Source organism: Kogia breviceps, chromosome X (genome assembly GCF_026419965.1).
Source record: "Kogia breviceps isolate mKogBre1 chromosome X, mKogBre1 haplotype 1, whole genome shotgun sequence".
In the NCBI taxonomy this organism is placed as follows: Eukaryota; Metazoa; Chordata; class Mammalia; order Artiodactyla; family Physeteridae; genus Kogia; species Kogia breviceps.
In genome coordinates, this window is record NC_081330.1 from 6,579,148 (window position 1) to 6,604,598 (window position 25,451).

A 25,451-nucleotide genomic window follows, 5' to 3' on the forward strand; every position below is an offset into this window, starting at 1 on the left:
TTTTATTCCCCCGTCTTTAATCATAAGCAATCAAGGATTATCAGACATCTGAGAAAAATTTCAAGCAGGAGAAATGAAGAATAATACAGAAACAAGCAGAACAACAACAAAAAAAGATACTGGAAGCAACAGAGACTACAGTGGGAAAGAAAACTTCAAAACTTCAAAACACTCTATCATTACTATAATCAAAGAGATAAGATTAGGTTCTATTTATCACATTTCCATGGGTGGAGAAATTTAGGATTTGTAGAAGCTGAAAGACTTGCTAATATCCCAAAGAAAGTGTTTTAGAAAATATATCTTTCTATTGAAATTTTTATATATAAAGCAATATATCATAGCTTAAGCGTTGATATGCAATAGTGGTTTGTAAGGCATATAATGCCACATTTCATAATCTCCCACTACATAATTTTCTCTTTACATCCCATTTTAACCCCCCAGTGTCTACCTCATGGGTTTCATTGAAGTATATTTGTCATATACAAAGAAAGAGAGAGAGAGAAAGAGGGAGGAAAGGAGAAAGAGGGAGAGGGAGAGGAAGGCGGGGGTCGGTGGGGGAGGGAGAGAAATTCCACTATAATGCCCTGTATGGGGTGTTTATTTTATTTTCCTATAAACGTTAGAACACACTATGCACATGATTATGCAGCTCATTTACTCTTCAGATCACTCCATGGACATCCATGCCAAGATGTATATATATATCACTGGATAGATAACCTAGATTTATGGATATAGACAGCAGATTTTAAAATTTAGCCTCTGTAAACCACAATGTCTTGTGGGAAGAGCTAGTTTTTGTAAAATGGAATCGCTTTTTCAATGTGAGATTCAAATTTCTCTAACAGCATTTTATGTGTTCATTTATTTTCCTACTGTACACTTCATTAAAACTCTAGCTATATATATTTTAAAAAACTCTAGGTAATGCCATATTTTTAAAATGCATGTATGACAGATCCTTTATATACTCTGGTTTCTGCTATTGCCAATCTTCTTAGCAGGCTCCTTCTTTATGGTAAATCCAGAAGATTTTTGTTAGGACTTCATGCGGCAACTAACTAAAAGTTGCGTAGGTTTGCAAATACCAGTTGTGTTGACTGGAGATTTGACTTATAAAAAGTGAAAATAAAATGAAATATCCAATATTTTGGGGAAAAAAGATAAAAGCTGTGACTATTGGTGAGAATAGGAGAGTAAGAATAGCCCAATAAGATAATGAGGAATTATGATATATACATTATAAGCAGGGGTCCTAGAATCTGGGAGACTGGATCTAAGTCTCAGCTCTGTCAGTTACATAATAGTGTGAATTTGGGCAGGTTACTGGACTTCTCTGAGATTCACTGTTCTGATCTATGAAATACTGGGTCAGTAAACATTTTCTATTAGGGGTCAGGTAGTAAATAATTTAGGCTTTGTAGGCTATATAGGTTTCTGTTGTGTTAGCACAAAAGCAACCACAGACACTATGTAAGTAAATGTGTACAGCTATGTTCCAACAAAGTTGTATTTGTAAAAATAAGCAGCTGTGGTCTATATTTACCCCTACATGGACACTTGTTTTCTGGCCCCTAAAATTACTATAAGCCACTCTAAGATAATAAGTTTGAAAAATGCAGTCTAATCGATTTCTTTAAGATTATAAAATACCAATTTTCACATATTAAATTTCAAAAAAGAGAAAAGCAGAATAACTGACCCAAATATAAAATTATTAAATGTATTCTATACATCTCCTTATCAAAAATATAATAAAGGAGATGTCACTCTAAAGGTTGTTTATAATGGAAAGGCAAAGCTCTGACAATCTGGCCCATCAATACAACCCCCAAATGACTTAATTGTGATGCAAATAAGGTAAAATGTGAAAGTACAATATTATAGAAAACATTTGATTTTTTAAAAATATATTTTAAAAAATTATTTGTCAGTCTTGGATTTATATTTAGATAGATTTCTCATATCCTAAAATTGCTTTATCAGGGAGAGAGCATATATTTTTTTTTTTACCAGTAATAAATATTAATCAGGTCATTACTGACAGTCCAGTCCTATATTGACTATTTCTTGGTACTCTAAGCAAAAAGAATATTTTACTCATTAATATTTTACTATTAGAAGTTCTTCTGGGTTTGAAAAGTTAGTTCAGGTTCCAGAAAGACCTAATTGTAAATACTGAGTTAGGTAAAGATCTACATTTAAAAATATTCCTCCTTTGTAGTCATCCCACTGCACACTTTCTTTTTTAACTTTATTTATTTATTTTTGGCTGCGTTGGGTCTTCGTTGCTGTGCACGGGCTTTCTCTAGTTGTGACGAGCAGGGGCTACTGTTTGTTGCCGTGCACGGGCTTCTCTTGTTGCAGAGCACGGGCTCTAGGCACACGGGCTTCAGTAGTTGTGGCACATGGGCTCAGCAGTTGTAGTTTGTGGGCTCTAGAGCGCAGGCTCAGTAGCTGTGGTGCATGGGCTTAGTTGCTCTGTGACATGTGGGATCTTCCCAGACCAGGGCTCGAACCCGTGTCCCCTACATTGGCAGGCAGATTCTTAACCACTGCACCACCAGGGAAGCCCTGCACACTGGTTTTTTTTTTTTGGCGATACGCGGGCCTCTCACTGTTGTGGCCTCTCCCGTAGCGGAGCACAGGCTCCAGACGCGCAGGCTCAGCGGCCATGGCTCACGGGCCCAACCGCTCCACGGCACGCGGGATCCTCCCGGACCGGGGCACAAACCCGCGTCCCCTGCATCGACAGGCGGACTCTCAACCACTGCGCCACCAGGGAAGCCCCACACTGGTTTTTAAAACATTATTTATCATGAAATCTCTGAGAAGTATCTCACGTCACAAAATAATTCTTTTCTCTATGCAACAAACATTTGCTGAGTGCCTGCTGGGTGCTTAGTTTGAATCATGATTAAAAAATTATAAAACAAAATTATAAAACAAAATTATAAAAACAAAATTATAAAACAAAAAATTATAAAGCAAAATTATAAAAAAATTATAAAACAAAAATTTATAAAAAAATTATAAAACAAATTATAATTAAAAAATTATAAAACAATTAGAAAAAAATTTAACCAGATCATACAGAAATATAGCAAGATATTTGTCTTTTACCTGTGTAAGAGTGATGATAAATTCTGTCTGAGAACCTTTCTAAACTTTATTTGGCTTCCTTTGAATTTGCATTTAGAATCCATTTTACTGCTTTATAATACATAGGGAACTGGCACTGATGAATAAGTCTTCCTCATTGTGGAAATAACTAACTGACCTTCCTACAAATGCAGCACAAAGACAACCTAAATAAGCTTTCAATTTCATGACCCAAAGTCACAGCTGGGACAGGAAACCTAGCCTCGGGAGTGACGGAATTCTACCCTTAGTCCTCCTCTCCATTTTAATAGTGCTCTTACTTGGAGAAATTAGAATAACACCTGAAGGAAAAGCACAGTGGTAATGTTGTAGATATTTGAATTAGCATGCTATTTGAGAGAATGATATGCCTTCATTGGAAATGTGTTCTTATTTTCCTTATTTTCAACTTACTTATTGTTTCTAAGTATATTAAGGATACCAGCTAAAGAGTGTAGATCATCACCTGATTCTACAAGAATTCAGTCATCAGCCACTGTATTATTCATTGACCTTCAACACACCCTGAAAGGCATTCAGGGTGAAGAACAGGAACAAGGCACTCCGTGCTCTGGGAAAACTGGCTGAAAGAGCATTCAGATAGTTAGATATTTTCAGGAGAAAATTTGTATGAACCTGAATTCTTGCATCTTCCCATACTTAAGAGAAGCACTGAAATCATTACCTGAGACCTCTGCTCCTCAGGACTAGCAGCAACCTTCTACCAAGACGTGTGCTTGACTGCACGTACCTCCTTCGCCAAAATCACTTATATACTGACCTCCCCCCCCTACCTCTTTGGAACAGTTTCTCAGAGCTTTCTGAGAGGCTGTCTCTCAGACTGTAGTCCTCAGTAAGACACTGAATGAACTCAACTCACAGCTCTGAAGTTCTGAGTTTCTTTTTTTGTTTGTTTCCTTTTGTTCTTCAGTTGACAAGGATCAACTATATGCTGTCATCTGCAGGAAGACACAGATAAATTAAACCTAGGTCCTGCCTTCAAAGAGCTCATGAGTCTAGCACAGGGGTGGGGGGGGCAATTTTTTCTCTTGAGCTAGAAAGTAAATAAATTTGGCTTTGTGTACCATATGGTCTCCATCACAACTACTCAACTCTGCCTTCATAGCATGAAATTAGCCATAGAAAATAGAAACATGAATGTGTATATGACTATTTTCTTTGTTTTGTTTTGACCTAATCAGGCAGCCAAGCTGAATTTGGTATACTGGCCATCATTTTGCTAACTATTGATCTGGCATCAGGACAACAGATAGGTTATACATTTTTTTGTCAATGCCTGTCCACTTGTAAGGACTGAACTACAATGCTGTTTTTAAGTGGATTCTGAGGCTGCAGCAGAAAATTATGGCACCATCAATTAGCTATGCTTTCATATATGCATTATGGTGGTTGTAGAAATGTCATTTCCCTACCTATTTTTAGCATGAAAGACAGACACTAACAATAAAATATTAAAACTTGTGAAAAATGTCATAAAAGACATGTATAGAAGACCAAAAGTACTTAAAGATATCAAAATACCAGAAGAGCTTGCTAAAGAGTTTACAAAAGAGAACAAAAAGCCTCAGTGTCTTCAAATCTCTAATACTTGCTCCAAACAATAATATGTTTAAAAAACCATATCAACTATAAGCCATAAAGAAAAAAATATAGCTCACTAGAAAAAAATTAAGAGTGTCTATATGTCAAAAAGATGATGAACACATTTCTCAAAAGACAAATGGGAATCTGGGTACAATTTTAGACAGATACATTTGACAAAAAAGGTAATTTTACATAATACAGTATGACCTTCACACAATTAAAGAGTAATTACTTTATACAAATAGAGAAATTCAGGACAAAGAGGCTAAAGGAAAGGGACATGAATAAGGACATTAGGGAAAAGAAACACCAATGGCTTACTGGCATGCATAAATATGTATTACTGTTAATGAAATGCTTATTTAAACAAAATGAGGATTATTCAACACAATAATCGTAGATGATGACGTGAAAGTTGACATTTAGCGCTTCCCAGTAACAGTATTCTCACGGGTGCCTATTTGTTTATTCATGTGATCATTCACTCACTCATCCAAGCATTTACTGAGCCGTTGTTATATGTCCACTGCCTGAATAGAGAGCAAAGCCTCCCACTTTCTGTTCACTAAAATCTCACATTATAATAGTAAAAGTAAAGGTGGGAAAGATCAAAATCAACTGTGATTAAAAATTTCCGAGCTGGGGGAAATCTCAAATGTTTCAGTTCTACTCCCCACAAGTACAAATGTAGGGGGATTTCCCCTCCACTCACTAGGGGTCCAGAGACCTATACATTTTTCTAATTCTTGCAGATGTTCTGGGACTTTGCAGTGAAGGTTCAGCCTAGGGCCATCAGATGGACACCTGGAAAAGTTTTTAGGCTCAGGCAACTGTACTACTAGATTAGTCAGTGGAGGAGGTACTGACTGCTGACCAAGTGTGGTCCTCATCAGAATTATGGTGGGTGAAGAGGAAGAGATGGAAATCGTTATGCCAGGCAACAAGAAACCAAAAGAGGAGAGAAAAAGCAAAGATAGAGGATCTGAATAATAGAATTAATAAGTACAAACTGGTATATAGAAAACTTACCCTCCACAAGTAGAGGATACACATTATTTTCAAGCACTCAAGGAATAGTCTCAAAAGTTGACCATGTACAAGTTTACAAAGAAAGCCTCAAAAAACTTTAATGAGCTAATATCCTACAGGCTGCGTTGTTTGACTATAATAAAATTAGTTTTTTTAAAGGATAGCTTAAACACCTAACATGCTTAGAAACTAAAATCATACTACCTAATAATCCTTGGATTAAAGGAGAAATAATAAAAATGAGATACTCCTAACATGAATTAGCAGTAGAAGATTTGTGACTTGTAGCTAACACAGAACTCTGTGAGAAAATTGCTGCTCTAAATACATTTATCAGAATTCAAAAAAGTGTACTGACGACAAATAAGCTTTGTGTTCAATTTAACAAGCTAGAATGAGGCAACAGACTAAATGTGAAAGAAACCATAAAGGAGGAAATAGATATAAATAAACAAATGAGGAAATACAGACCAAAAATAAAGAATAATTATAAAATCAAGAAATGATTACTTTAAAAGATTTATAAGATAAACCACAGGGAGACATCAGGGAAAAAAAGAGCTAAGACTAAAGCAAAATATGAATGAGAAAAGTAAAAATACTATAGCAATTTAAAAAGTAACGAAATAATATTATGAATTAGTGTATGCCAATAAGCTTGAAGCCCAAGAAGAATGAGCATATTGCTGGGGGAAATAATATAAATGGCTAAATTTTGCAGAGAAAAACCTGAAAAGGCCAATTGTTTGGGAGACTCTTACTTGTTCTAGTATAACTTTTTCTTTTCTTTTCTTTTCTTTTTGGCAGCGCCGTGTGGCATGTGGGATCTTAGTTCCCCAACCAGGGATTGAACCTGTGCCCCCTGCAGTGGAAGCATGGAGTCCTAACCACTGGACCACCAGGGAATTCTCTCTGGTCTAACTTTTTTTTTTTTTTTTTTTGCGGTATGCGGGCCTCTCACTGTTGTGGCCTCTCCCGTTGCGGAGCACAGGCTCCGGACGTGCAGGCCTAGCGGCCATGGCTCACAGGCTTAGTTGCTCCGCGGCATGTGGGATCCTCCCGGACCAGGGCACGAACCCGTGTCTCCTGCATCGGCAGGCGGATTCTCAATCACTGCGCCACCAGGGAAGCCCTGGTCTAACTTTTAAACACACTTAGCCTCACTCACTTCTCGCCAGGAAGAGACAGGGATTTCTTTGATAAAATTGTAAGAAGCATTGGGGCATGCTTCACTCAGCCCCTTCTGAGGCACTCACTTTTCACAGGATCAGCCTACCAGCTGAATGATGAATTCTGATCTGCCATGTAGTAAGGAGTCGAGCAAATTCAGGGGTGAATTATTAGCAAGTCTGCTTGGTTAGAGATCTAAAGTCACAACTTGCCATCAACTTTATCTATGTCTCTCTGATGCATCCGTATCTACCAATAGGTTCCAAACTCGGAAAGGGAAGAAATGGGTATTATTAATTAGCCCATCTCACAAATCCAAATGCCTATAACTATTACAGAAATAAAATAGTCATCAGACTCACCCATGTCCACTGCTCCACATACAGGAAAGCCCTAGATCTATATGGCTTTAGAGATATATTGTACAAAATGTTCAAGGAACAGATAATTCCACCTCTCACACAAGCGGTTTCAGAATATAAAAAATGAGAGAAACCTTACCAACCCATCTTATAAGGCTCGTATAACCTTGGTTTCATAGCTGAGATAGAACAGATCATACAATGAAATTTAAAGGCTATCTCCCTTATGAACATAGATACAAAACTGTAAAATATGATAATAGGATAATGCATCATAATCAAGTAAGATTTGTCTTAGGAATAGAAGACTGATTTAAGATAGGAAAATATGCCTGTGTGATTTCCCACCCTAAGAAGGAAAACATTTAATTTAAATAATCATCTCAATGGGGAGAGCAAAAGCATTTGATAAAGACACATTACTTTTTACAAAGTGCTTTCCAAAACCTAAGAATAGCAGGAAACTTCTTTAACATGATGTAGTCTCTGTAGCAAATAAAACAAAATAAAACCCAGAAAACCTCCTCCTAATTACTGTGACACATTAGGCACATAAATTTCAGGATATCCATGTCTGATATTGTCTCTACATTCAACCTAGTACTAGAGTCATGATCAATGAAATAATACCCCTTAAAAATAAAAGGTATATGATAAAGATATCACCACATACCACATGGTGCAGGAACTATGTGGCAGATAACACAAGTATTGAACATAAAGCCTTGATATTTATCCAAAGCATATCAAAGTTCACTAACAAAGAATTAGTATCCATAAAATACAAAGGAATGGGAAAACCAACATGAAAAAGAGAAGAAATCCAATAGAACGAGAAACATTATTAACCAAAAAACAATTTAAAGAATAGAAAATCTAAATAGCTGAATCACTAGTAATCATAGAAGTGAAAGGAGATTACACTATTTACCAATCAGATTTTTTTTTAAATTCAAAGTCGGGTAATACTAAGTGTCTTTGTTATCACTTGCTGTGTAAAAAATTACCCCAAAACTTAGTGGCTTGAAACAACAGAATCTATTATCTCAGAGTTTCTATGGATCAAGAATCTGGGTGCAGCTTAGCTAGTCCTCTAGTCCTCTGGCTCTGCATATCTTATAAGGCTACCTCATCTCAAGTCTCAGCTGGGAAGGATCTGCTTCCCTAATTGGGTGTTGGTAGCATGCAGCTCCTTGTGGTTTGTTGCACTGAAAGCTCAGGTCCTCAGGAGCTGTTCCTTGATATGTGAGTCTCCTCACTGAGTACCACACAATATGCTTTCATTAGAATGAGAAAACAAGGGGGCAAGAGAGACTGTCAGCAACAAAGTTCTAGCAAGAGGAAACTTAATCATGTTAATCACATCCTATTACTTTTGCCGGCTTCTATTGATTCAACTCATTAGAAGCAAGACACTAGGTACAGCCCACACTCAAGAAGAGTGGATCACACAAGCATGTGAACATCAGGAGGCTGCGATTACTGGGAGTCAAATCAGAAGTTGCTTCCACACTGTGTATTGATGAATATGCAGGGAAACAAGTAATAATATAATTCTATTGGGAAGATCGACTGGTACAGTCACTCTGGAGAGCAACCTGGCAATATTTAGCAAAAAATATTGCTTATAGACAATGTTTGTGTCCCTCCAAAATCCATATGCTGAAACTCTCGTCCTCTAGATGTGATGGTATTTGGAGGTGGGGCTTTTGGGAGAAAATTAAAGTTGGATGAGGTCATGAGGATGGGGACCTTATGATGGGATTAATGCCCTTAGAAAAAGAGGAAGACACAGGAGATAGCTGTCTCTCTCTTTGTGTGTACACACTGAGCTAGGCCATGTGAAGACATAAGAAGGAAGAGGGCTGTCACCAGAACCCACCCATGCTGGCATCCTAATCTTGGCCTTTCAGCCACCAGAACTGTGAGAAGTAAATGTTTGTTGTTTAAGCCACCAGTCCATGGTATTCTGTTCTAGCAGCTCAAACAGACTAAGGATACCTATGACCTAGAAATTCTATTCCTGAGTGTATATTACAGAAAAATATATGCAGAAGTCCGTAGGGAGACATGAATGAGAATGCTCCTCATAGCAATGTTTGTGACAGTGGAGTGGAGAGCCAACGTAAATGTCCCTCAAAAGGGGAAGGAATGGACAAGTTATACTTGGAATATTTGTTCTAATGGAATATGATGCAGCATTAGAAACAATTAGCTAGAGATACATATAGGTACATAAGTTGAACTTAAAAGCATAAGGTAAGAAACAGAACGAGGTCTATGGCACAGTGCACCATATTCACACACACACACACACACACACACACACACACACATTTCATAAGGCTATATGTTTCGCAAGAGTACAAACATATACGAGGGCATGATTCAAACACATCTGAGTAGGTGCCTAATTGTGGGAAGGAAATGAGTGTTGGACTCTAGGATGAAAGAAAAAATAGAAAAAATGTAAGAGAAAGAACCTTGTCAAACTCAATGATGATGATATGGCCAGAGTCCAAGAATAGAATAAAAGAAAAAATAAAAGCAACCTTCAAGAGTGGGCAGTTAATTCTAATCCCTGCCTTTAAGTTGCAGAGCTGGCAGAAGATAATTTAATCAAAAGCAGCAGGCTTTAATGCCAGATGCTCTAGGTAGGGAGATGTTTATTCATGGGAGCTGTCTTTTTGTTAGTTTGTAAGATGATTCATATCTCCACCAATATTTGAATTCAGCCATATACCTTTTGGAGGGATTTTAAGTAAGATATCCAAAACACTAGCTGATAATTAAGGGTGGGAGATATCAGGATAAACCACTGAGTAGGGGTGGCCTTGGAGAATAGCTTGGAGGAAAGGTTTGTTCTCTACCATGTGCACCACCACAGTTGAACATAGGGATATGAGGAGGGATGGCAGTTCAGCTTGGGAAGACTCTTCTCTCTAACTGAGCCATCCTGGCCTCCTCATCATCCCTCCCCCCGCCCCCAGGTGTTAGGAATTGTTATTTGAAATGTCTGAGCTACATCCACAGACGTGTCATAAGTGGTGCTTTGTGATGGCTAAGTCCCTCCTTAGCCACCGTTGGCTAAGGGTATGGCCCCTTCATTGTCCTGGGGAGCTGTATATATAGCATGGTCAGCAGGCCTGGGGTAGACCACTGGTAGGCTTCAATACAGATGATGTGCGCAGGAAACTACCAGAGCCTAATACAGATATGGACCAAAAACCCTCAAGTTCCAAACAGGGGAAGATGAATGAGGCTCCCTATGTACTCAGGTCCAGAGATGGTGGCAACATAAGATGACCCTACCCAAGCTGTTTTCTTCATGGATTCCCTCTCCCCCAAGAATCCTACCCTCTCCTTGCCTGGCACAAACCCCCTCCTCAGCCCTGACCCCTTCTCATGAAGTCTCCCTTTCCATCCATATCCCATCTTCTCCCTAATCCAATGTCCTTTTGACCTCACTCTGCTGTCCTTCCAGGTGCTGAAGACAGCCACGACAGTAAGCAAACCCCTTCAAAAGAGTCTGAGTCAAAAAGCCCCTGAAAAAGCTGTCAACCCTACAAGACAGCATAAGAAAGCTACAAGACCAACACTCTTCAGCTGTTATCACAGGCTGGATGAGACACTGAATCAAAATCAAAATAATGCAAAGCAGAACCAAGAGGCCGTGCAGAACCAAGTGCTGTGCAGCAACACCCCTCCAAGTGAAGACCTGGTGAGCCAGTAAACCTCAGGGTGAGGCCAGAGACCTCAGAAATATCTGCCAAGTCTGAGGTCTGAGAAATGGCCAACTGCGTAGACATGGAATTTTACAGCATCAGGGTACACTGATGCTAATTAAATAAAAATTAACTTGTGAAAATTTGTGTGTTTCTGCGAGTTCTCTCACGGTAGGAGCAGGGAAGGAAGGGAAGAGGCAGGTGAGTGAGGAGGGAAGGACATTGAGTCCTGCAAGGTTGGGGGTGAACTGGCAGAATCGCAGTTAACCAGCCAGTGGGGATAAGGAATGGGTCGGGACTGAGTGCTGAAGATAAATTTCCTACTTAACACTTGAACCCACAGGCAAGGCGGAAAGGGGATTGGCATTTCTGTCTTTGGGGTAGGGGGCTGGACGAGGGGCACCACAAAGTGTACATTGCCAGAACCTATGGGGTTTGAGGTGTGTAGATGGCAGTATCATCCCAAGAAATAGACAAATCACTTCCAGGCCACCTACTTCATAGAAGTGTTTGTTACATCTCACCCTACGATGTCAGCGACTAAAGGTCCTCCAGAGGGCCAAAAATCTCACCCAACTAAAAGTTATTGAAAGCACCCTGAGGACTAAGATAACGGTGATTGGAAGCCACAAAGTCAACACTGATCAGCCCACTTTCTAAAGAAACTTAAGGTGGAGCAGTGGCTTCCCAAGGGCAGGGAAGTAAGAGCTGTGTGCTTTCAGTACAGGCAACTGTCTACAGAGAATTCGAAAACAACATAATCTCCCCTCCAAATATCTTTTATCTCTATTCCTTCCAAAGTTGTTGGTTTTTCTCTGAAGAGACTATCCTTTTAAGTGGTTTTATTGAAGTATAATTGATATATAATAAATTGCACATGCTGAAAGTGACCGCTTGATGAGTTTGGTCATATGTGTATACTTGTTAAACCATCACCACAATTATAAGTGTGAAAATACCCATCACGCCCATGAGTCTCCCATTACCCCCTGACAATTGCTTCCTCTTGTCCCTCTCTGCACCCCCATCCTCAGATAACCACTGATTTGCTTGCTGTCTCCATAGATTACATCTTCTAGCATTTTCTATAAATGGAATCAGTATGTACTCATTTTTATCCAACTTCTGTTACTCAGCATAGTCAATGTTCTTTTGTACATCAATTACATTTCTTTTTAATATTATGATTGTTATTATATTGAGAGTTTAGTAGCATTTAAATGACGCCACAAGCTTGCTTTAATTTTATTTAAAAATTAACATCATTGTAAAGCCATGTGCAGTCATAAGAAATAGAAAGATACCTTATACCCTTAACCTAGTTTCTCTCAGTGGTAACATCTTGCATATCTATAGCACAATAGCACAATCAGGAAATTGAAATTGTTTTGATCCATTTACCATATTCAATTTCACCAGTTTTACACGTACAAGTCTGTGTACGTGTGTGTATGGTTCTATGCAATTTTATCACCTGTGTAGTTTCCTTTCACCACTACAGTCAAGATACAGAAAGTTTCCATCACAAGGATCTGTCATGTTACTCATTTATAATCACAACTACCTTCCCTCCCTCCATGAGCCCTGGAATCAGTAATTTGTTCTTCATGTCTATAATGCTGCCATTAGAATGTTAAATAAATAGAATCATTCAACATATAACCTTTTGTGATTGGCTTTTTACATTCAGCATAAATCCCTTGAGATATATTCAAGTGGTTGTGTGTATCACATTTTTTTTTTGCTTTCTTTATTGGTGAGTAATATTCTATGGTATGGAAGTACCACAGTTTAACCATTCATTTATTGAAGGACATTTTCGTTGTTTTTATTTTTTGACTATGACGAATAAGGCTGATATGATCATTCCTGTATAAGTTTTTCTATGAACTTAAAGTTTTCATTTCTCTGAGATAAATGCCCACGAGTGCAATTGCTGGGTCATACGGTAATGGCATGTTCAGTTTTGTAAGAAAGTTCCATACTTCTCTCCAGAGGGGCTATACTAGTTTACAGTCCCACCAGTTATTTTGCACTCTCACCAGCATTTGGTGTTATCATTTAAAAAAATGTTTTAAGTGATTCTGGTTCATGTATAGTGATATCTCATTGAACTTTTCATTTGCATTTCCCTGATGGTAAATGTTGAACATCTTTTTATGTGCTCATTTGCCATCTGTATATCCTCTACACTGAGATTTCTATTCATGTCTATAGCCTTTTTTTTTTTTTTTTTTTTTTTTTTTTTTTTTTTTTTTTTAACACTGGCAAAATCAGGCTTTCATGAATTTGAACACAAGGCACAGGTTTCCAGGTGCACAGAAATACATCTCCATTTTACGACTGCTTTTTAAACATCTCAATCTTTTAGGACAGGGATGAAAGAACAAATTGTTTCTTATTTAAGCAACGAGACCTTCCTTACTATGACCTTATGGGCTTTTTTAAAGAGCTGATCATCTGAATTTCTAGGACTTCTTGCAATTATATATATAGCATGTATATTATTTCCTTTCTACACCCACCTACCACTAGCTGGTTGTTGCCTCCTAGACCCTGGTGAGTTTCTTCTGTGGTTAAATGATGCTTTAGTTTCTGTATAAACACACAGCTTCTTTGTTGTCTTCTATAAATAATATTTTCCTCCTCTGTGGTCATTACAGTCCCTTTAGGCTTTTTGTTTCCTCTTCATGAAATAAACATGAATGCTCGATGCATCCCCTACTTACAAGATGCTGGATCAGGATTCCTATACTTGACGTTTAGGATGATCTATTAGGGGCTTATAGTGTACATTTCCACTCCTACTACAAATGCAATGGTCTGCATTATGACAGAGTTATTAACTTTTCTTTATTCTATCACTCCATCCATTTTTTGTCCTTTCACACAGGGTATGGCAACAGAGTCCAGTCCTTCTAGTATACTAAGTTTTAACAGTGTATTTAGCCTATAGCTGTCGGTGGTGGGTAGCACTGAACTCCTGAACCTCCCAATCCTAGATCCAGTTGATATTTTCAAACTTAAAGTCATATAAGACAAGAGAAAATTCTACAGCCATACCATTTTGAGGTTTCTGGGGATATTTCTCTATGTTCAGCAGATTTATCAACAATCTCGGGCTTCTCCATTCTTTGGGCAATCAGAAAAGGGACAGCCATCATACAGCAGACTTGACGATAAAGGAACACCTGGCCAAGCACTTCACATTGACATAACTAGAAAAGTTCTTGTCCTCTCCCCTCACCCAGGCTCTGGACTCCTAGCTGTACTTGAGCAGAGAGAGTAGTCCACTACAATTAATCACTCTGTTGGCTACATGTATTTTACACAAGTTCCTGAAATCTTATGTGTTGTCATATTTCTGAGCTGTATAATTCATGGTTACAATATCTAGATCAGCACAAAGGGAAAACGGTGGTAAGTCTGCTCATGATAGCTGAACTTGGCACTGAAGCTGGGTTCTACAGGGTCCCAGGCCAGTATAGAGAAGTCTGGAGGGAGCACCTGATTGGAAATGTGGGCCTAATGAATCTCTTTAGCAGCATCGTTGACCTCTTTCAAATTAAAATCCTCTGAATCCCTGCCCCTTGGAAAGTAAAAACAAAGGTCAAGAGAAATCACCTGTCCAAAGTCATTTAATTGTTTATTTACCCACATCAGTGAGGGTTGGAGGTCTGCCTGTTTTCTCCTAGTCTAGTCTTGGTTAAGCCTCAGTTTCTGTTCAGGTATTGTGTTCTCCTGACTGGCAAAGCCTTGGTATCCCTAGTCCAGACCAGACAGACTAATGTTAGGACAGCATGTCTTTGGTCATGAGCACTGAAATTTTTTTAAAAAGAGCACACTTAGCATTTCTAGTTCCTGAAGAATTTTCTCTAATATTTGAATTCTTGTCGTTGTTGGCCTGTTCCTTTTTAAGCCATTGCATCTCCTTCTCAAGTTCTTGTACTCTTATTAGGAGTTTTTCGGTCTGGTTTCTGTTTAGGCCATTTTTAGCAATGAAATAATAACCCCAGGAATAAAGGAACCATACAGGTCTGACCCATCTGCTTATCGTGGGCACTGCTATAGCCCGTTTTCTAATTGGGTTTTTTAATTTTGTCACTGTTGAATGTCAAGAGCTCTTTATACATTTCAGATACAAGTCCTTTGTCCCGTAATGTGATTTATATTTTTTCCCAGTCTGTAGCTTATGTTTCATCATCATTCTAGCATGTTTCACACAGCAAAAGTCATAATTTTCATGAGGTCCAGTTTATCAATTTTTTCCTTTTATGGATCATGCTTTTGGTGTCTAAGGACTTTTCACATGGTCTTAGGTACCAAACATCTTCTCTAAGATTATATAGTTTTACATTTCTATGCGTGATTTTTTATTTCTGTATAAGGTATGAGATTTGGGCCAAGGTTTTTTTGTTGTTATTTTGTTTTGTTTTTAAACTATGGATATCCGATTGCTCCAGGACAATTTGTTAAAAAGGCTACTCTTACTCCTTGAATTGCTTTTTCATTTTTGTCAAAAATAGTTAGGAATATTGGTTTTTGTCTATTTCTGGGTTCTTTATTCTGTTCATCCCTCAGCAAACACCATGATGTCTTCATTACTGTGACTGCATAGTAAACCTTAATACCAGGTAGGGTGACACTTTCCACTTTATTCTTGTACTCTCTCTGTAGTTTTGTTATCAGGGTAACCCTGGCTTCATAAAATGAGATGTGAAATGTCCTCATCCTCTTTGATTTTGTGATAAAGAGTAAATGTCAATGTATAATCTCTGTTTGGTAGAATTTTCCAGTGAAATCATGTGGACATGGGTATTTTTTTTTTTCAGAACTTAAACTACAAATTCAATCTCTTTATTGGTTATAGGACTAATTACATTGCCTATATAACCTTGTTGGGGGGGTGGTAATTTGTGGTATTTCAAAGAATTGATTCACTTCTTCTAATTTTTCAAATTTATGAGTTAACAACAGTATCCACTTATTATCCATTTAACTTACTGCAGGATCTGTGATGATAGTCCTTGTTTCATCCCCGACATTTGTCGTTGTTTTCTCTAATTTTCCTCTTTGTCAGTCTTCCCAAAATTTTGTCAATTTCATTGATTTTTTTTTTGAATAAATAGAGAAAATCAATGGGGAAAAACTATTTTATTCTTCCTTTCAATTTTGTTGATTTCTGCTCTTTATTATTTACTTCCTTGCTTTGGGTTTATTTTCTTCTTTTTTTCCTATCTTCTTTAGGTAAGAACTTAGGTCTCTGATTTGAGACCTTTCCTTCTTTCTAATGTAAACATTTAATGCTATAAATTGCTCTCTTAGTGGTATGTTAGCTGCATTCCACATATTTTGATATGTCTTTTCCTTTTCATTCAGTTCAATGTCTTTTAAAAAAAATTTTCCTTGAGACTTTGTCCTTGACCCATGGATTATTTATAAGTGTATTTAATTTCCAATTGTTTAGAGATTTTCCTGTTGTCTTTCATGTTTACATATTTCTAGTTGGATTCCATTATGCTCAGAAAATATGTTCTGTAGGATTTCAATCTCTTAAATTTGTTGATGCTCATTTTATGGCCCAGGATATACATTATCTTGGTATCAATATATGTTCTGTAGACTCTTGAAACAAGTGTGTACTCTGTTGTTGTTGACTCTTCTATATATAAATTAGATCCTGTTGGTCATTGTTTTGTTCAGTTATTCAATCTTTGCTGACTTTCTGCCTAGTGGTTCTATCAGTTGCTGAGTGTTAGGTGTTTGAAGTCCAAGTATAACTGTGGCTTAGTCAAAGTCTTCTTTCAGCCCTGTCAGTTGTCGCTTTGTGTATTTGGAAACTCTGCTGTTTGGTTGATACATATTCAAGATAGTTATATCTTTGTGGTGGATTGATGCTTTTATAATAATGTAATATTCCTCTTTGCCCTTAGTAGCTCTCTCTGCTATGATGTTTACTTTACCTGATACTAATATAGTCATTCCTGCTTTTCATTTTTGTGGTAAAATACACATAACAAAATTTGTCATCTTAACCATTTTTAAGTGTGCATTTCAGTAATATTAAATCCATTTATGCAAGCAATCTCAAAACTGTTTTCATCTTGCAAAACTGAAACTCTATACCCATGAAACAATTCCTCAATCCCCCTCCCTCCGTTCAACTTTCTGTCTATGAATTTAGCAACTCTAGCTACCTCATATAAATGGAATCATATAATATTTGTCTTTTTGTGACTGACTTATTCATTTAGTATAATGCCCTCAAGGTTCATCCATGCTGTAAGAACGTGTCAGAATTTCCTTCCTTTTTTAAGGCTAAATAATATCGCATTGCATGTATAGACCAGATTTTTAACCATTTATCTATCAATAAATTCTTGGGTTGCTTCCATCATTTGCCTATTGTGAACACTGCTGCTATGAGCATGGGTATACAAATGTATCTTCAAGACTCTGCTTACAGATCCTTTTGTGTATATATCCTGAAATAGAATTGCTGGATCATATAGTAATTCTATTGTTAATTTTTTGAGAAACCTTCATATTGTTTTCCATATCAGCTGCACTAATTTATAGTCCTACCAACAGTACACAAGGGCTCTGCCATCATATCCATTTCCCAGATGAATGATTCTGCCCCTCAATTTCTGGTGCAACCCTATTTCTTTTTTTCCCTTAATCTAGCTGAGCCAGGCTGGCATTTTGAAAAGTAATTTTTTCAGAATTCAGGGAGGAAATACATAAGAATATGTTAGGAAGCAAAAACTTGCCAAGCTTGCCAAGTTCAAGTTTCTATTCCAAGTACTGTCACCTGAACTTTGCTTCCCACTCCCCTCACCTCTTTGCCATCTTCTTCACCAAGTGTCAGCCGGCTGCTCACATCACCATCCCCTCAGAGAAATACACGGCAATCATGATTCAACTGCATGACTTAGTCTTTTTACTTGGTTTGGTCTCCCAACAGAGAAACTACTTCTTCCAGAGGCAATTGACAAGATGATTTTTTGTTATCAGTTATCATCACCATTATGAATAATTTTATTTCCTTCCAAATTTCTGATAGCATATCTTGTGTTTTCTCTGATTCATAATCAAATTGTCCATTTTGATTATCTTTACCATGTGCCAAGGCTTGGATTGATTTTAATCTATATTTTTAATCCAATAATTTATGTTGCTAAATTTAACAATCCATTTCTCATGGTTCCTTTTGTTCTGTTTGTATTTTTAACTTTTTGAATTGCATCTTCAGTTCACTTATTTTCATTCATTCTTCTTTAATGATGAAACTTCTTTAGTCTGGATTTTCTCATATGTACAGTTTTCCCTTACTTAATAGTAATATTAGTACCTAAGTACTTACTATGTGCCACTTTTATAAATACTGGGTTGGCCAAAAGTTTGTTCGGGTTTGGCCAACCCAATATTTGACATACATTTATTTAATCCTCCAATAACCTTATTGAGTAGGAAACTGCACAGAGGTTTTACGTTTTTTCGTATTTACCCAAGATCACACAAGTAGTGGATGGCAGAGACAGGACTGGAATTCAGGCAATCTGTCTGCAGATACAGTCCTTCACATCACCATAACTTAAAAAGTAATCTATAGCACTTCCTGTGTTTCCCTTTTCCCACGGAAAATTATGGCTGGGACTTGGTACCTATTTATGTCATCCTGGTACAAATCAAGATAAATAGCAATATACAATACCCTTGAGTCTTCATAAATTATTAATATCTACATTTTGGAAACCTAACTATTTTTCCACAGGAAGACTATTTCTTTTAAAGTGTCATCATAAATAGCTTTTTCACCTTCCTTTCTCGCCACTTCTCACTTCAGACTATGTGACCCTGAAAGCTTCCCTGAATACCCTCAATACATACAATATATTCCCCAGCTTTTAAGAAACATTTCTGTTCCATAGTAAGCTCTCAAACATATTTTGAATGAATATATTATTGCATTGTGAAAAGCAAACTTTCAATGATTGGAAGTGGAGAGGTATTTCCAGTCTTAAAATAATTTAGACATTTTGCCCCTTAAAATTAACTTCCTATCAAATCTCCATCTTGGAGAATTATGAAGCTAATGATCCAGATGTATATAGATAATATATCCTTCAAAACATCAACAACTTTGCAGAGCAGCTAAACGAAGATTTTTGTGGTGAATAGTAGTAGAAAAGAACCTACCATTGAATGTACAGATTTATAAATCAGTTCACACATAGGATTCAGTTGAATACGAGTAACAACTTAGCAAACATTAGCTCTTATCTTCATATGTGTATGACAAGATATGGTAAGGTTCAACATTGGTATAATTTTTTTTTCTTTCACTTAATCTTTGTTCTCTTAGAGGGCTTGTATTTGTACATTATAATGAGAGTGTGATTATTCGATGCCTTTTAAGGATACTATAACTGAGGCCAACTTATTCTATCATTATTACTACCCCAAAATTATAGCTTCCTGACATACTCTAAAAATAAAATTTCTTAAAATTACACATAGGATTGCCTAAAAACCAGTATTTATAAGACTATTTGCAACGTTTAATGTAAATATCTAAATGGAGAGACCTAGAGACTGATACTTCAATCACATAAAATATATTGTGAGATTTCTTTCCTACTACTTCCTTTGTGCTCTATTGGGAAATCCCTCTGGTACCATCTAGAAGAACATTTGCTACCCTTCTTGTCTTTACCATTATCATTTCACTATTTGCTCTACTCCAAGCCAATATTGAACGGAAATTGAAAATGAGTATACTCAAAATTAGTCCTTCAACTCATCCTTTTTTTAAAAAATCAGAGAGTGGACAGAACGAAAACATCAATCAATGCTAAGTCAATAACACTTGGAAGAAAATGTTCCGTTCTTGCTTCCCTAATCATCCTTCTTCTAATTACTTCCTGAACAAAGTCTGACTTTGAGGACGATGATATGACCTTCGTTTTGACTTTATCTCGAGTCAAATCAGAAGTTTCAAACATTTGGTATGTCAGCTACCACTATTTGAGAAAGTCATTTTGAAAGTGGCAGTCTAAGTGATTGACCTTAACCGAGGGCATGGAGACTGTGTCTAAGCTCAGCCCGATGGACTTGTTTCTCACAGCCCCACATAAGTGAGATATTTGGCTGTGGACAGCTGCTACAAATCACTGTCACCCAAACCCGTATGTTGTGGCCTGTTTCTTTCTGACATGCAGACAGTTATGCCTTATATTGAACCATTTTGAATTGATGGAAATTTCTTATTCATCTTATAGTTTTGCATTTGAATCTCTATACTGCATTTTCTGAAAGAATATTATTCAGAACTTATCCTGAGCACTCCTGTAGTACTTTACTCCATAAATATTCTGTCAGCCAAACAATGTTCCCTGTTTTCAGTACCACATCCATTATTCAGACTCAAAAAGGCACTAAAGATAAGGCTCAGCATTCTGTGTGAATCCTGGCTTCTAGTGAGTATTGGCCTTAAACATTTCGCCTGCACTTTGTGGGAATAGGCCTGAGTTTCATCATCCTACCAAGATATTAAAATATGCATCCATTGGGACTTTTAAAAATCACTTTTTAACCATCATAGTGATAATTCGTTCAGAACGAGATATCTATAAAGCCTCCGCTGATCCTCCAAAAAATTATATGTCAATATGGCAAAATAGTAACTTCATGTTGGAAGAACTTAGCAAACACCAACTTAAGTGATTCAGATGAATATCACTAACAAAAGAGAAATTGACATCTAATATACCTACCGATAGGGTGCACTAAGAAGTACACAGCATCTTTTCAGTGTTATTCCTGCCCAAAATGTATAACTTAAATCTATCGTGAGGGAATATCAGATAAACCAATATAAAGAGATATTCTACAAAATAAGTGGTCTTTATTCTTCAAAAATTTCAATGTCGTTAAATACAAAGAAGGGACAAGGAACTGTTGGAGACTGAAGGAGATTAAAGGAACATAACTAAATGCAATGAATGATCTTAGGTGGGTCGTGAATGAGGAAATGCAACTCTGAAGGTTGTTATTTAGACAAGGTCAAATTTGACTATGGATTTTAGAAGGATCAGAAAACTTTTTCTGTAAAGGATCAAATATTTGTAGACTTGTGGGTCATATGATACCTGTTGCAACTATTCAATTATATTGCTGTAATCCAGAAACAGTCATAGACAAAAAGTGGTTGTGTTCCAGTAAAATGTTATTCACAACAAGCAGCAGTTTCCCATGTTTGACCTGAGACCTAGGGTTTGCACATTCCTAAATTAGAGAATAGTATTATATCAAAGTTAAATCTCCCAATTTTGGTATTACTGTGGTTTATTGTTCTGGGAAATACCTCCTAAGGTATTTAGGGCAATGATTCATAATATGTGTGACTTATCCCTTAAATGGTTTTGGGGGAATAAATACTATATATTTACATACTATATGTATTATTTACACACACACACACACACAGAGAGAGAGAGAGAAAACAAATGAGTGAAAGCAAGAAAATGTGATGAAATATTGGTGAATATGGTGAAGAATAAAGGAAATTCCTAGTACTATACTTGCAACTTTCCATAAATTTGAAATTGTGTAAAAATAAAGTTGAACAAAAAAATCTCAATTTAAAAAATAAATGTGCACACCAGATGGATGCCTATTTTGTCATTGGTTTTCTAAACCTACATAGTCAATCCATCGTTTTAAGCTGGTCTTTTCTGTCATGCATAATAGCTATACTTACATTGAATATTTAAAAAATTATTTTTAAAATGTCTTCACTCAACATGCAATCTATCTGTGCCTGTGTTTTTGTGACTCAGAGAAATGATCTTAAACTTAGTATTGAGAGGGTATAGTAGACAGAAATTTGTGTAGTCAGAGGATCTGAATTTGAACTTCATCCATGTTTCTTATTAGCTACATTTATAGGCAACTCACTTAACTTCCCAGTTTATTCGTCTATAACTATGTCATAGTGTTGTTCTGAGCACTGAAATAATGAAGATGATGATGCTATAAAATCCACAAAGTGCTATATGCACAAGGGAGAGTTCCCCTCATTTATAATGACTAGATTTTCTAAGCTAAAGAGCAAATGTATAATACACCATTGCATTTATGTATGGTTTTAAAACATCAGATGAATATACTTTTACGAAACCAAAAACTTGGAGACAAGATGTCAAACCAGCATGGGCTTCCTCTCCAAACCCAACCAAAGAGGCAACGAAGAAGTCGAGATATTGACAGAACACAATCCTACACTCCACACCTGAAACAAAAGTGTGAGAAATCCTTAGAGACATATAGAAGTGTTTGGGTCTAAGAATGGAGGGGAAATGACTAATGGAAATTGGACAGGGTAAAGAACCCAAGGCAGGGGGATAAGCTGGGGTAGATGATTCTCCTTGCAGGCACTAATTTCCTTCACGTTGTCCTGGAGAGCCCCAAGATATCGATGTGATCAAGGTGGGCTACGTCAGACTTGGAGCTGGGAGGCACCTCTCAATTGTACTTACGAACCTAGATGTCTAGTTACTGTCCTGGCACTAGTCTGAGACCACTCAGAGCCCTCATAAAACAAAATACCTATGGAAAAAGCAATGAAATAAATAAAAACACAACCCAAAGAGTGTTCAAGCCTGGACCCATGGATCTGTACCTGCTATATTAATGTGGGGCACTCAAAAGAGTCTCTAATATTGAATAAACAAAAAATACCAAAGATATCCTGCTTTTTAAAAGATATACTTAAAAATAGAAAACTGTTGTAAATAAACATATGGGGAAATAAATGAGGTACATATAAACCACAAGATTTAACAGCACACAGAAACAAGTTCTTTGAACATGGTACGACTGAGGCAGGTTTTAAACATGACCACAGATTAGTAGGGACTCCTTCATTCAAGAGGTGGGTGCTATTTCCCCTCTCCTTGAATCTGGGCTAGACTGGGATGGCTTCAGCAAATAGAGTCCCATGGATGCCCTTCTGCGTGCCTTCTGACTGAGTCATAAAAAAGTCCAGCAGATTCTGAGTCTCTAGGTCCCTTAGAATACTCGCTCTCGGGATACTTCCTCTTGGAACCCAGCTATCATGATGTGAGAAGCCTAAGCCAAATAGAGAGCCTATGTGTAGTCAGGACAGTCTACCGGCCCAGCCCCAGTCACCGAGTCTTCCAATCTGAGGCCTCAAATATTGTGGAGGAGAGACAAACCATTCCTCCTGTGACTTGTCTAAATTGATGTCCCACAGCAATCTTCAACATAATAAAAATGGTTGTTTTATGTAGCAATACATAACTGAAACAAAAAAAAATCTTAGAATAATAATAAATAATAAAGGAGTGATAAAAATCTTCTGTGTCTTGAGGAAAAATATACCAAATAAACCACGCATTAACTAATAAATTCTAATGTAAATGATGAGATCCTTTGACCTTAAGAACAATAGAAGTAGTATCTGTCAAAACTGTGGAATACATCTAAAGCACAATTTACAGAGAAAGCTAATTTTGAATATTTTTATTAGACTATGTGGAAAAAATTTAAAAAACATTCAACTAACTAATTAAGCTTGAAAAAAAAATCAACAGAGCAAATCTGAAAAGAACAAGAAGGTTTAAAATACAATTAAGGGCAAAACAAATGAGACAGAAAACAAAATATGAGAGAATTAATTAAACGAAAGCTGATTCTCTGTAAAGACAAATAAATATATTTATGCATTACTCACCAATACAGCTAATGAGAAAAACAAAATGCAGTAAACAAAATGGAGATCAAAAAGTGAGCTCACATACTTATTACTGGGCCTGGCCAGATGATCCAGGATAAATTCCCTATTTTATTTTATTTTATTTATTTTTTTTGTGGTACGCGGGCCTCTCACTGTTGTGGCCTCTCCCGTTGCGGGGCACAGGCTCCCGACGCACAGGCTCAGAGGCCATGGCTCACGGGCCCAGCCGCTCCGCGGCATGTGGGATCTTCCCGGCCCCGGGCACGAACCCGTGTCTCCTGCATCGGCAGGCGGATTCTCAACCACTGCGCCACCAGGGAAGCCCCTAAATTCCCTATTTTATTTTATTTATTTATTTATTTTTTGTGGTACGTGGGCCTCTCACTGTTGTGGCCTCTCCCGTTGCGGGGCACAGGCTCCGGACGCGCAGGCTCAGCGGCCATGGCTCACGGGCCCAGCCGCTCCGCGGCATGTGGGATCCTCCCGGACCGGGGCACGAACCCGTATCCCCTGCATCGGCAGGCGGATTCTCAACCACAGCGCCACCAGGGAAGCCCATTACTGTGTTATTTTTAATGCATGGTATATGAACTAAATTGATTCTCTTTGAGTTGGTGGCCCATATATGGGAAATACCAGTGAACTCCATGTAAATTTGCAAGATTGCCTAGCAATATTTCCAGAGAATGCCTTGCACACTCTGTTCTGCACCTGATTGTTCTCCTCTGACCTACCATGTGTTTAACTAGTCAACTTTCCACAGTCCTCTTGGATTAATGTTTCCAGTCTACTGTCTGTTTGGTTCTTAATCTCAGCTTCAATCCTTAATGCTGCTTTGCAAATCACCCTTGTTCCCATTCTCTGCCGGAAAAAGCCTTTTCGTCCCCAAACTACAGTCAAACCCATCTCTGGGATCTGTCAGGGAGGAAATTTCCCCCTTACCTCTCTTGAGTTCTTGTGGCTGGACTAACAGTAAAATTGATGGAAGGCGAAACAAATTTTAATTCACGTATATGGAGGGCCCAATTGGGACCTCAGAAGTGGCCAAAGTAGGCAGCTTTTATACTTTTTAGACAAGAAAAGAATACAATTGTGAGGAATTGACAGGACCAAGAAACTTAGGTTTGGGTACCTTATTAGTGAAAACTCTAAACAGAGTTTGGGCTTGGGGTAGTCAATTAAAGAAGTCACAAGGTTTGTGTATATAGGTTTCTTGGCCCCAATTCCCTATTTTTGGCCATAAGGGTGTCCTTTTACCTCCAGATGCAGGGAGAGCACCTTTCATGAGATTTATTTCCGGATTTCAGGGAGACATAAAGTGGGTCAGAGTGCCTCTCTTGCATTGGCTGTTTATTAAGTAACTTTAATTCAAAATAATCAATATGTCATTGAGGCACATTTTGTGGTGGCCTACCTTGGGCCCCAACAGACCCTTCAAGGCTTAGGGCCTCAAGTTTTATAGAGAAATATTGACCCTTGGGACAGAAATGCAGAGTTTCCATTTCTCTTATCCTGTACGGCTTAATGGATTTTCATTCCCTCCCCCATCCTTCCTTCCTTATTAATCAAGACAAACTTAAATTTGAACCCTTGGCTCATAGCACGAGAGAAAATACCAGAAGATTTCATGGACTCTTTCCTCCAGATACT

At 37.6% G+C, this 25,451-nt stretch overlaps 1 pseudogene; it reads right to left on the reverse strand.

Annotated features, from left to right (window-relative positions):
- Positions 1-13,664: 13,664 nt before the first annotated feature.
- Positions 13,665-16,083, reverse strand: LOC131748852 (tRNA pseudouridine(38/39) synthase pseudogene; annotated as a pseudogene).
- Between the last annotated feature and the right edge of the window lie 9,368 nt (positions 16,084-25,451).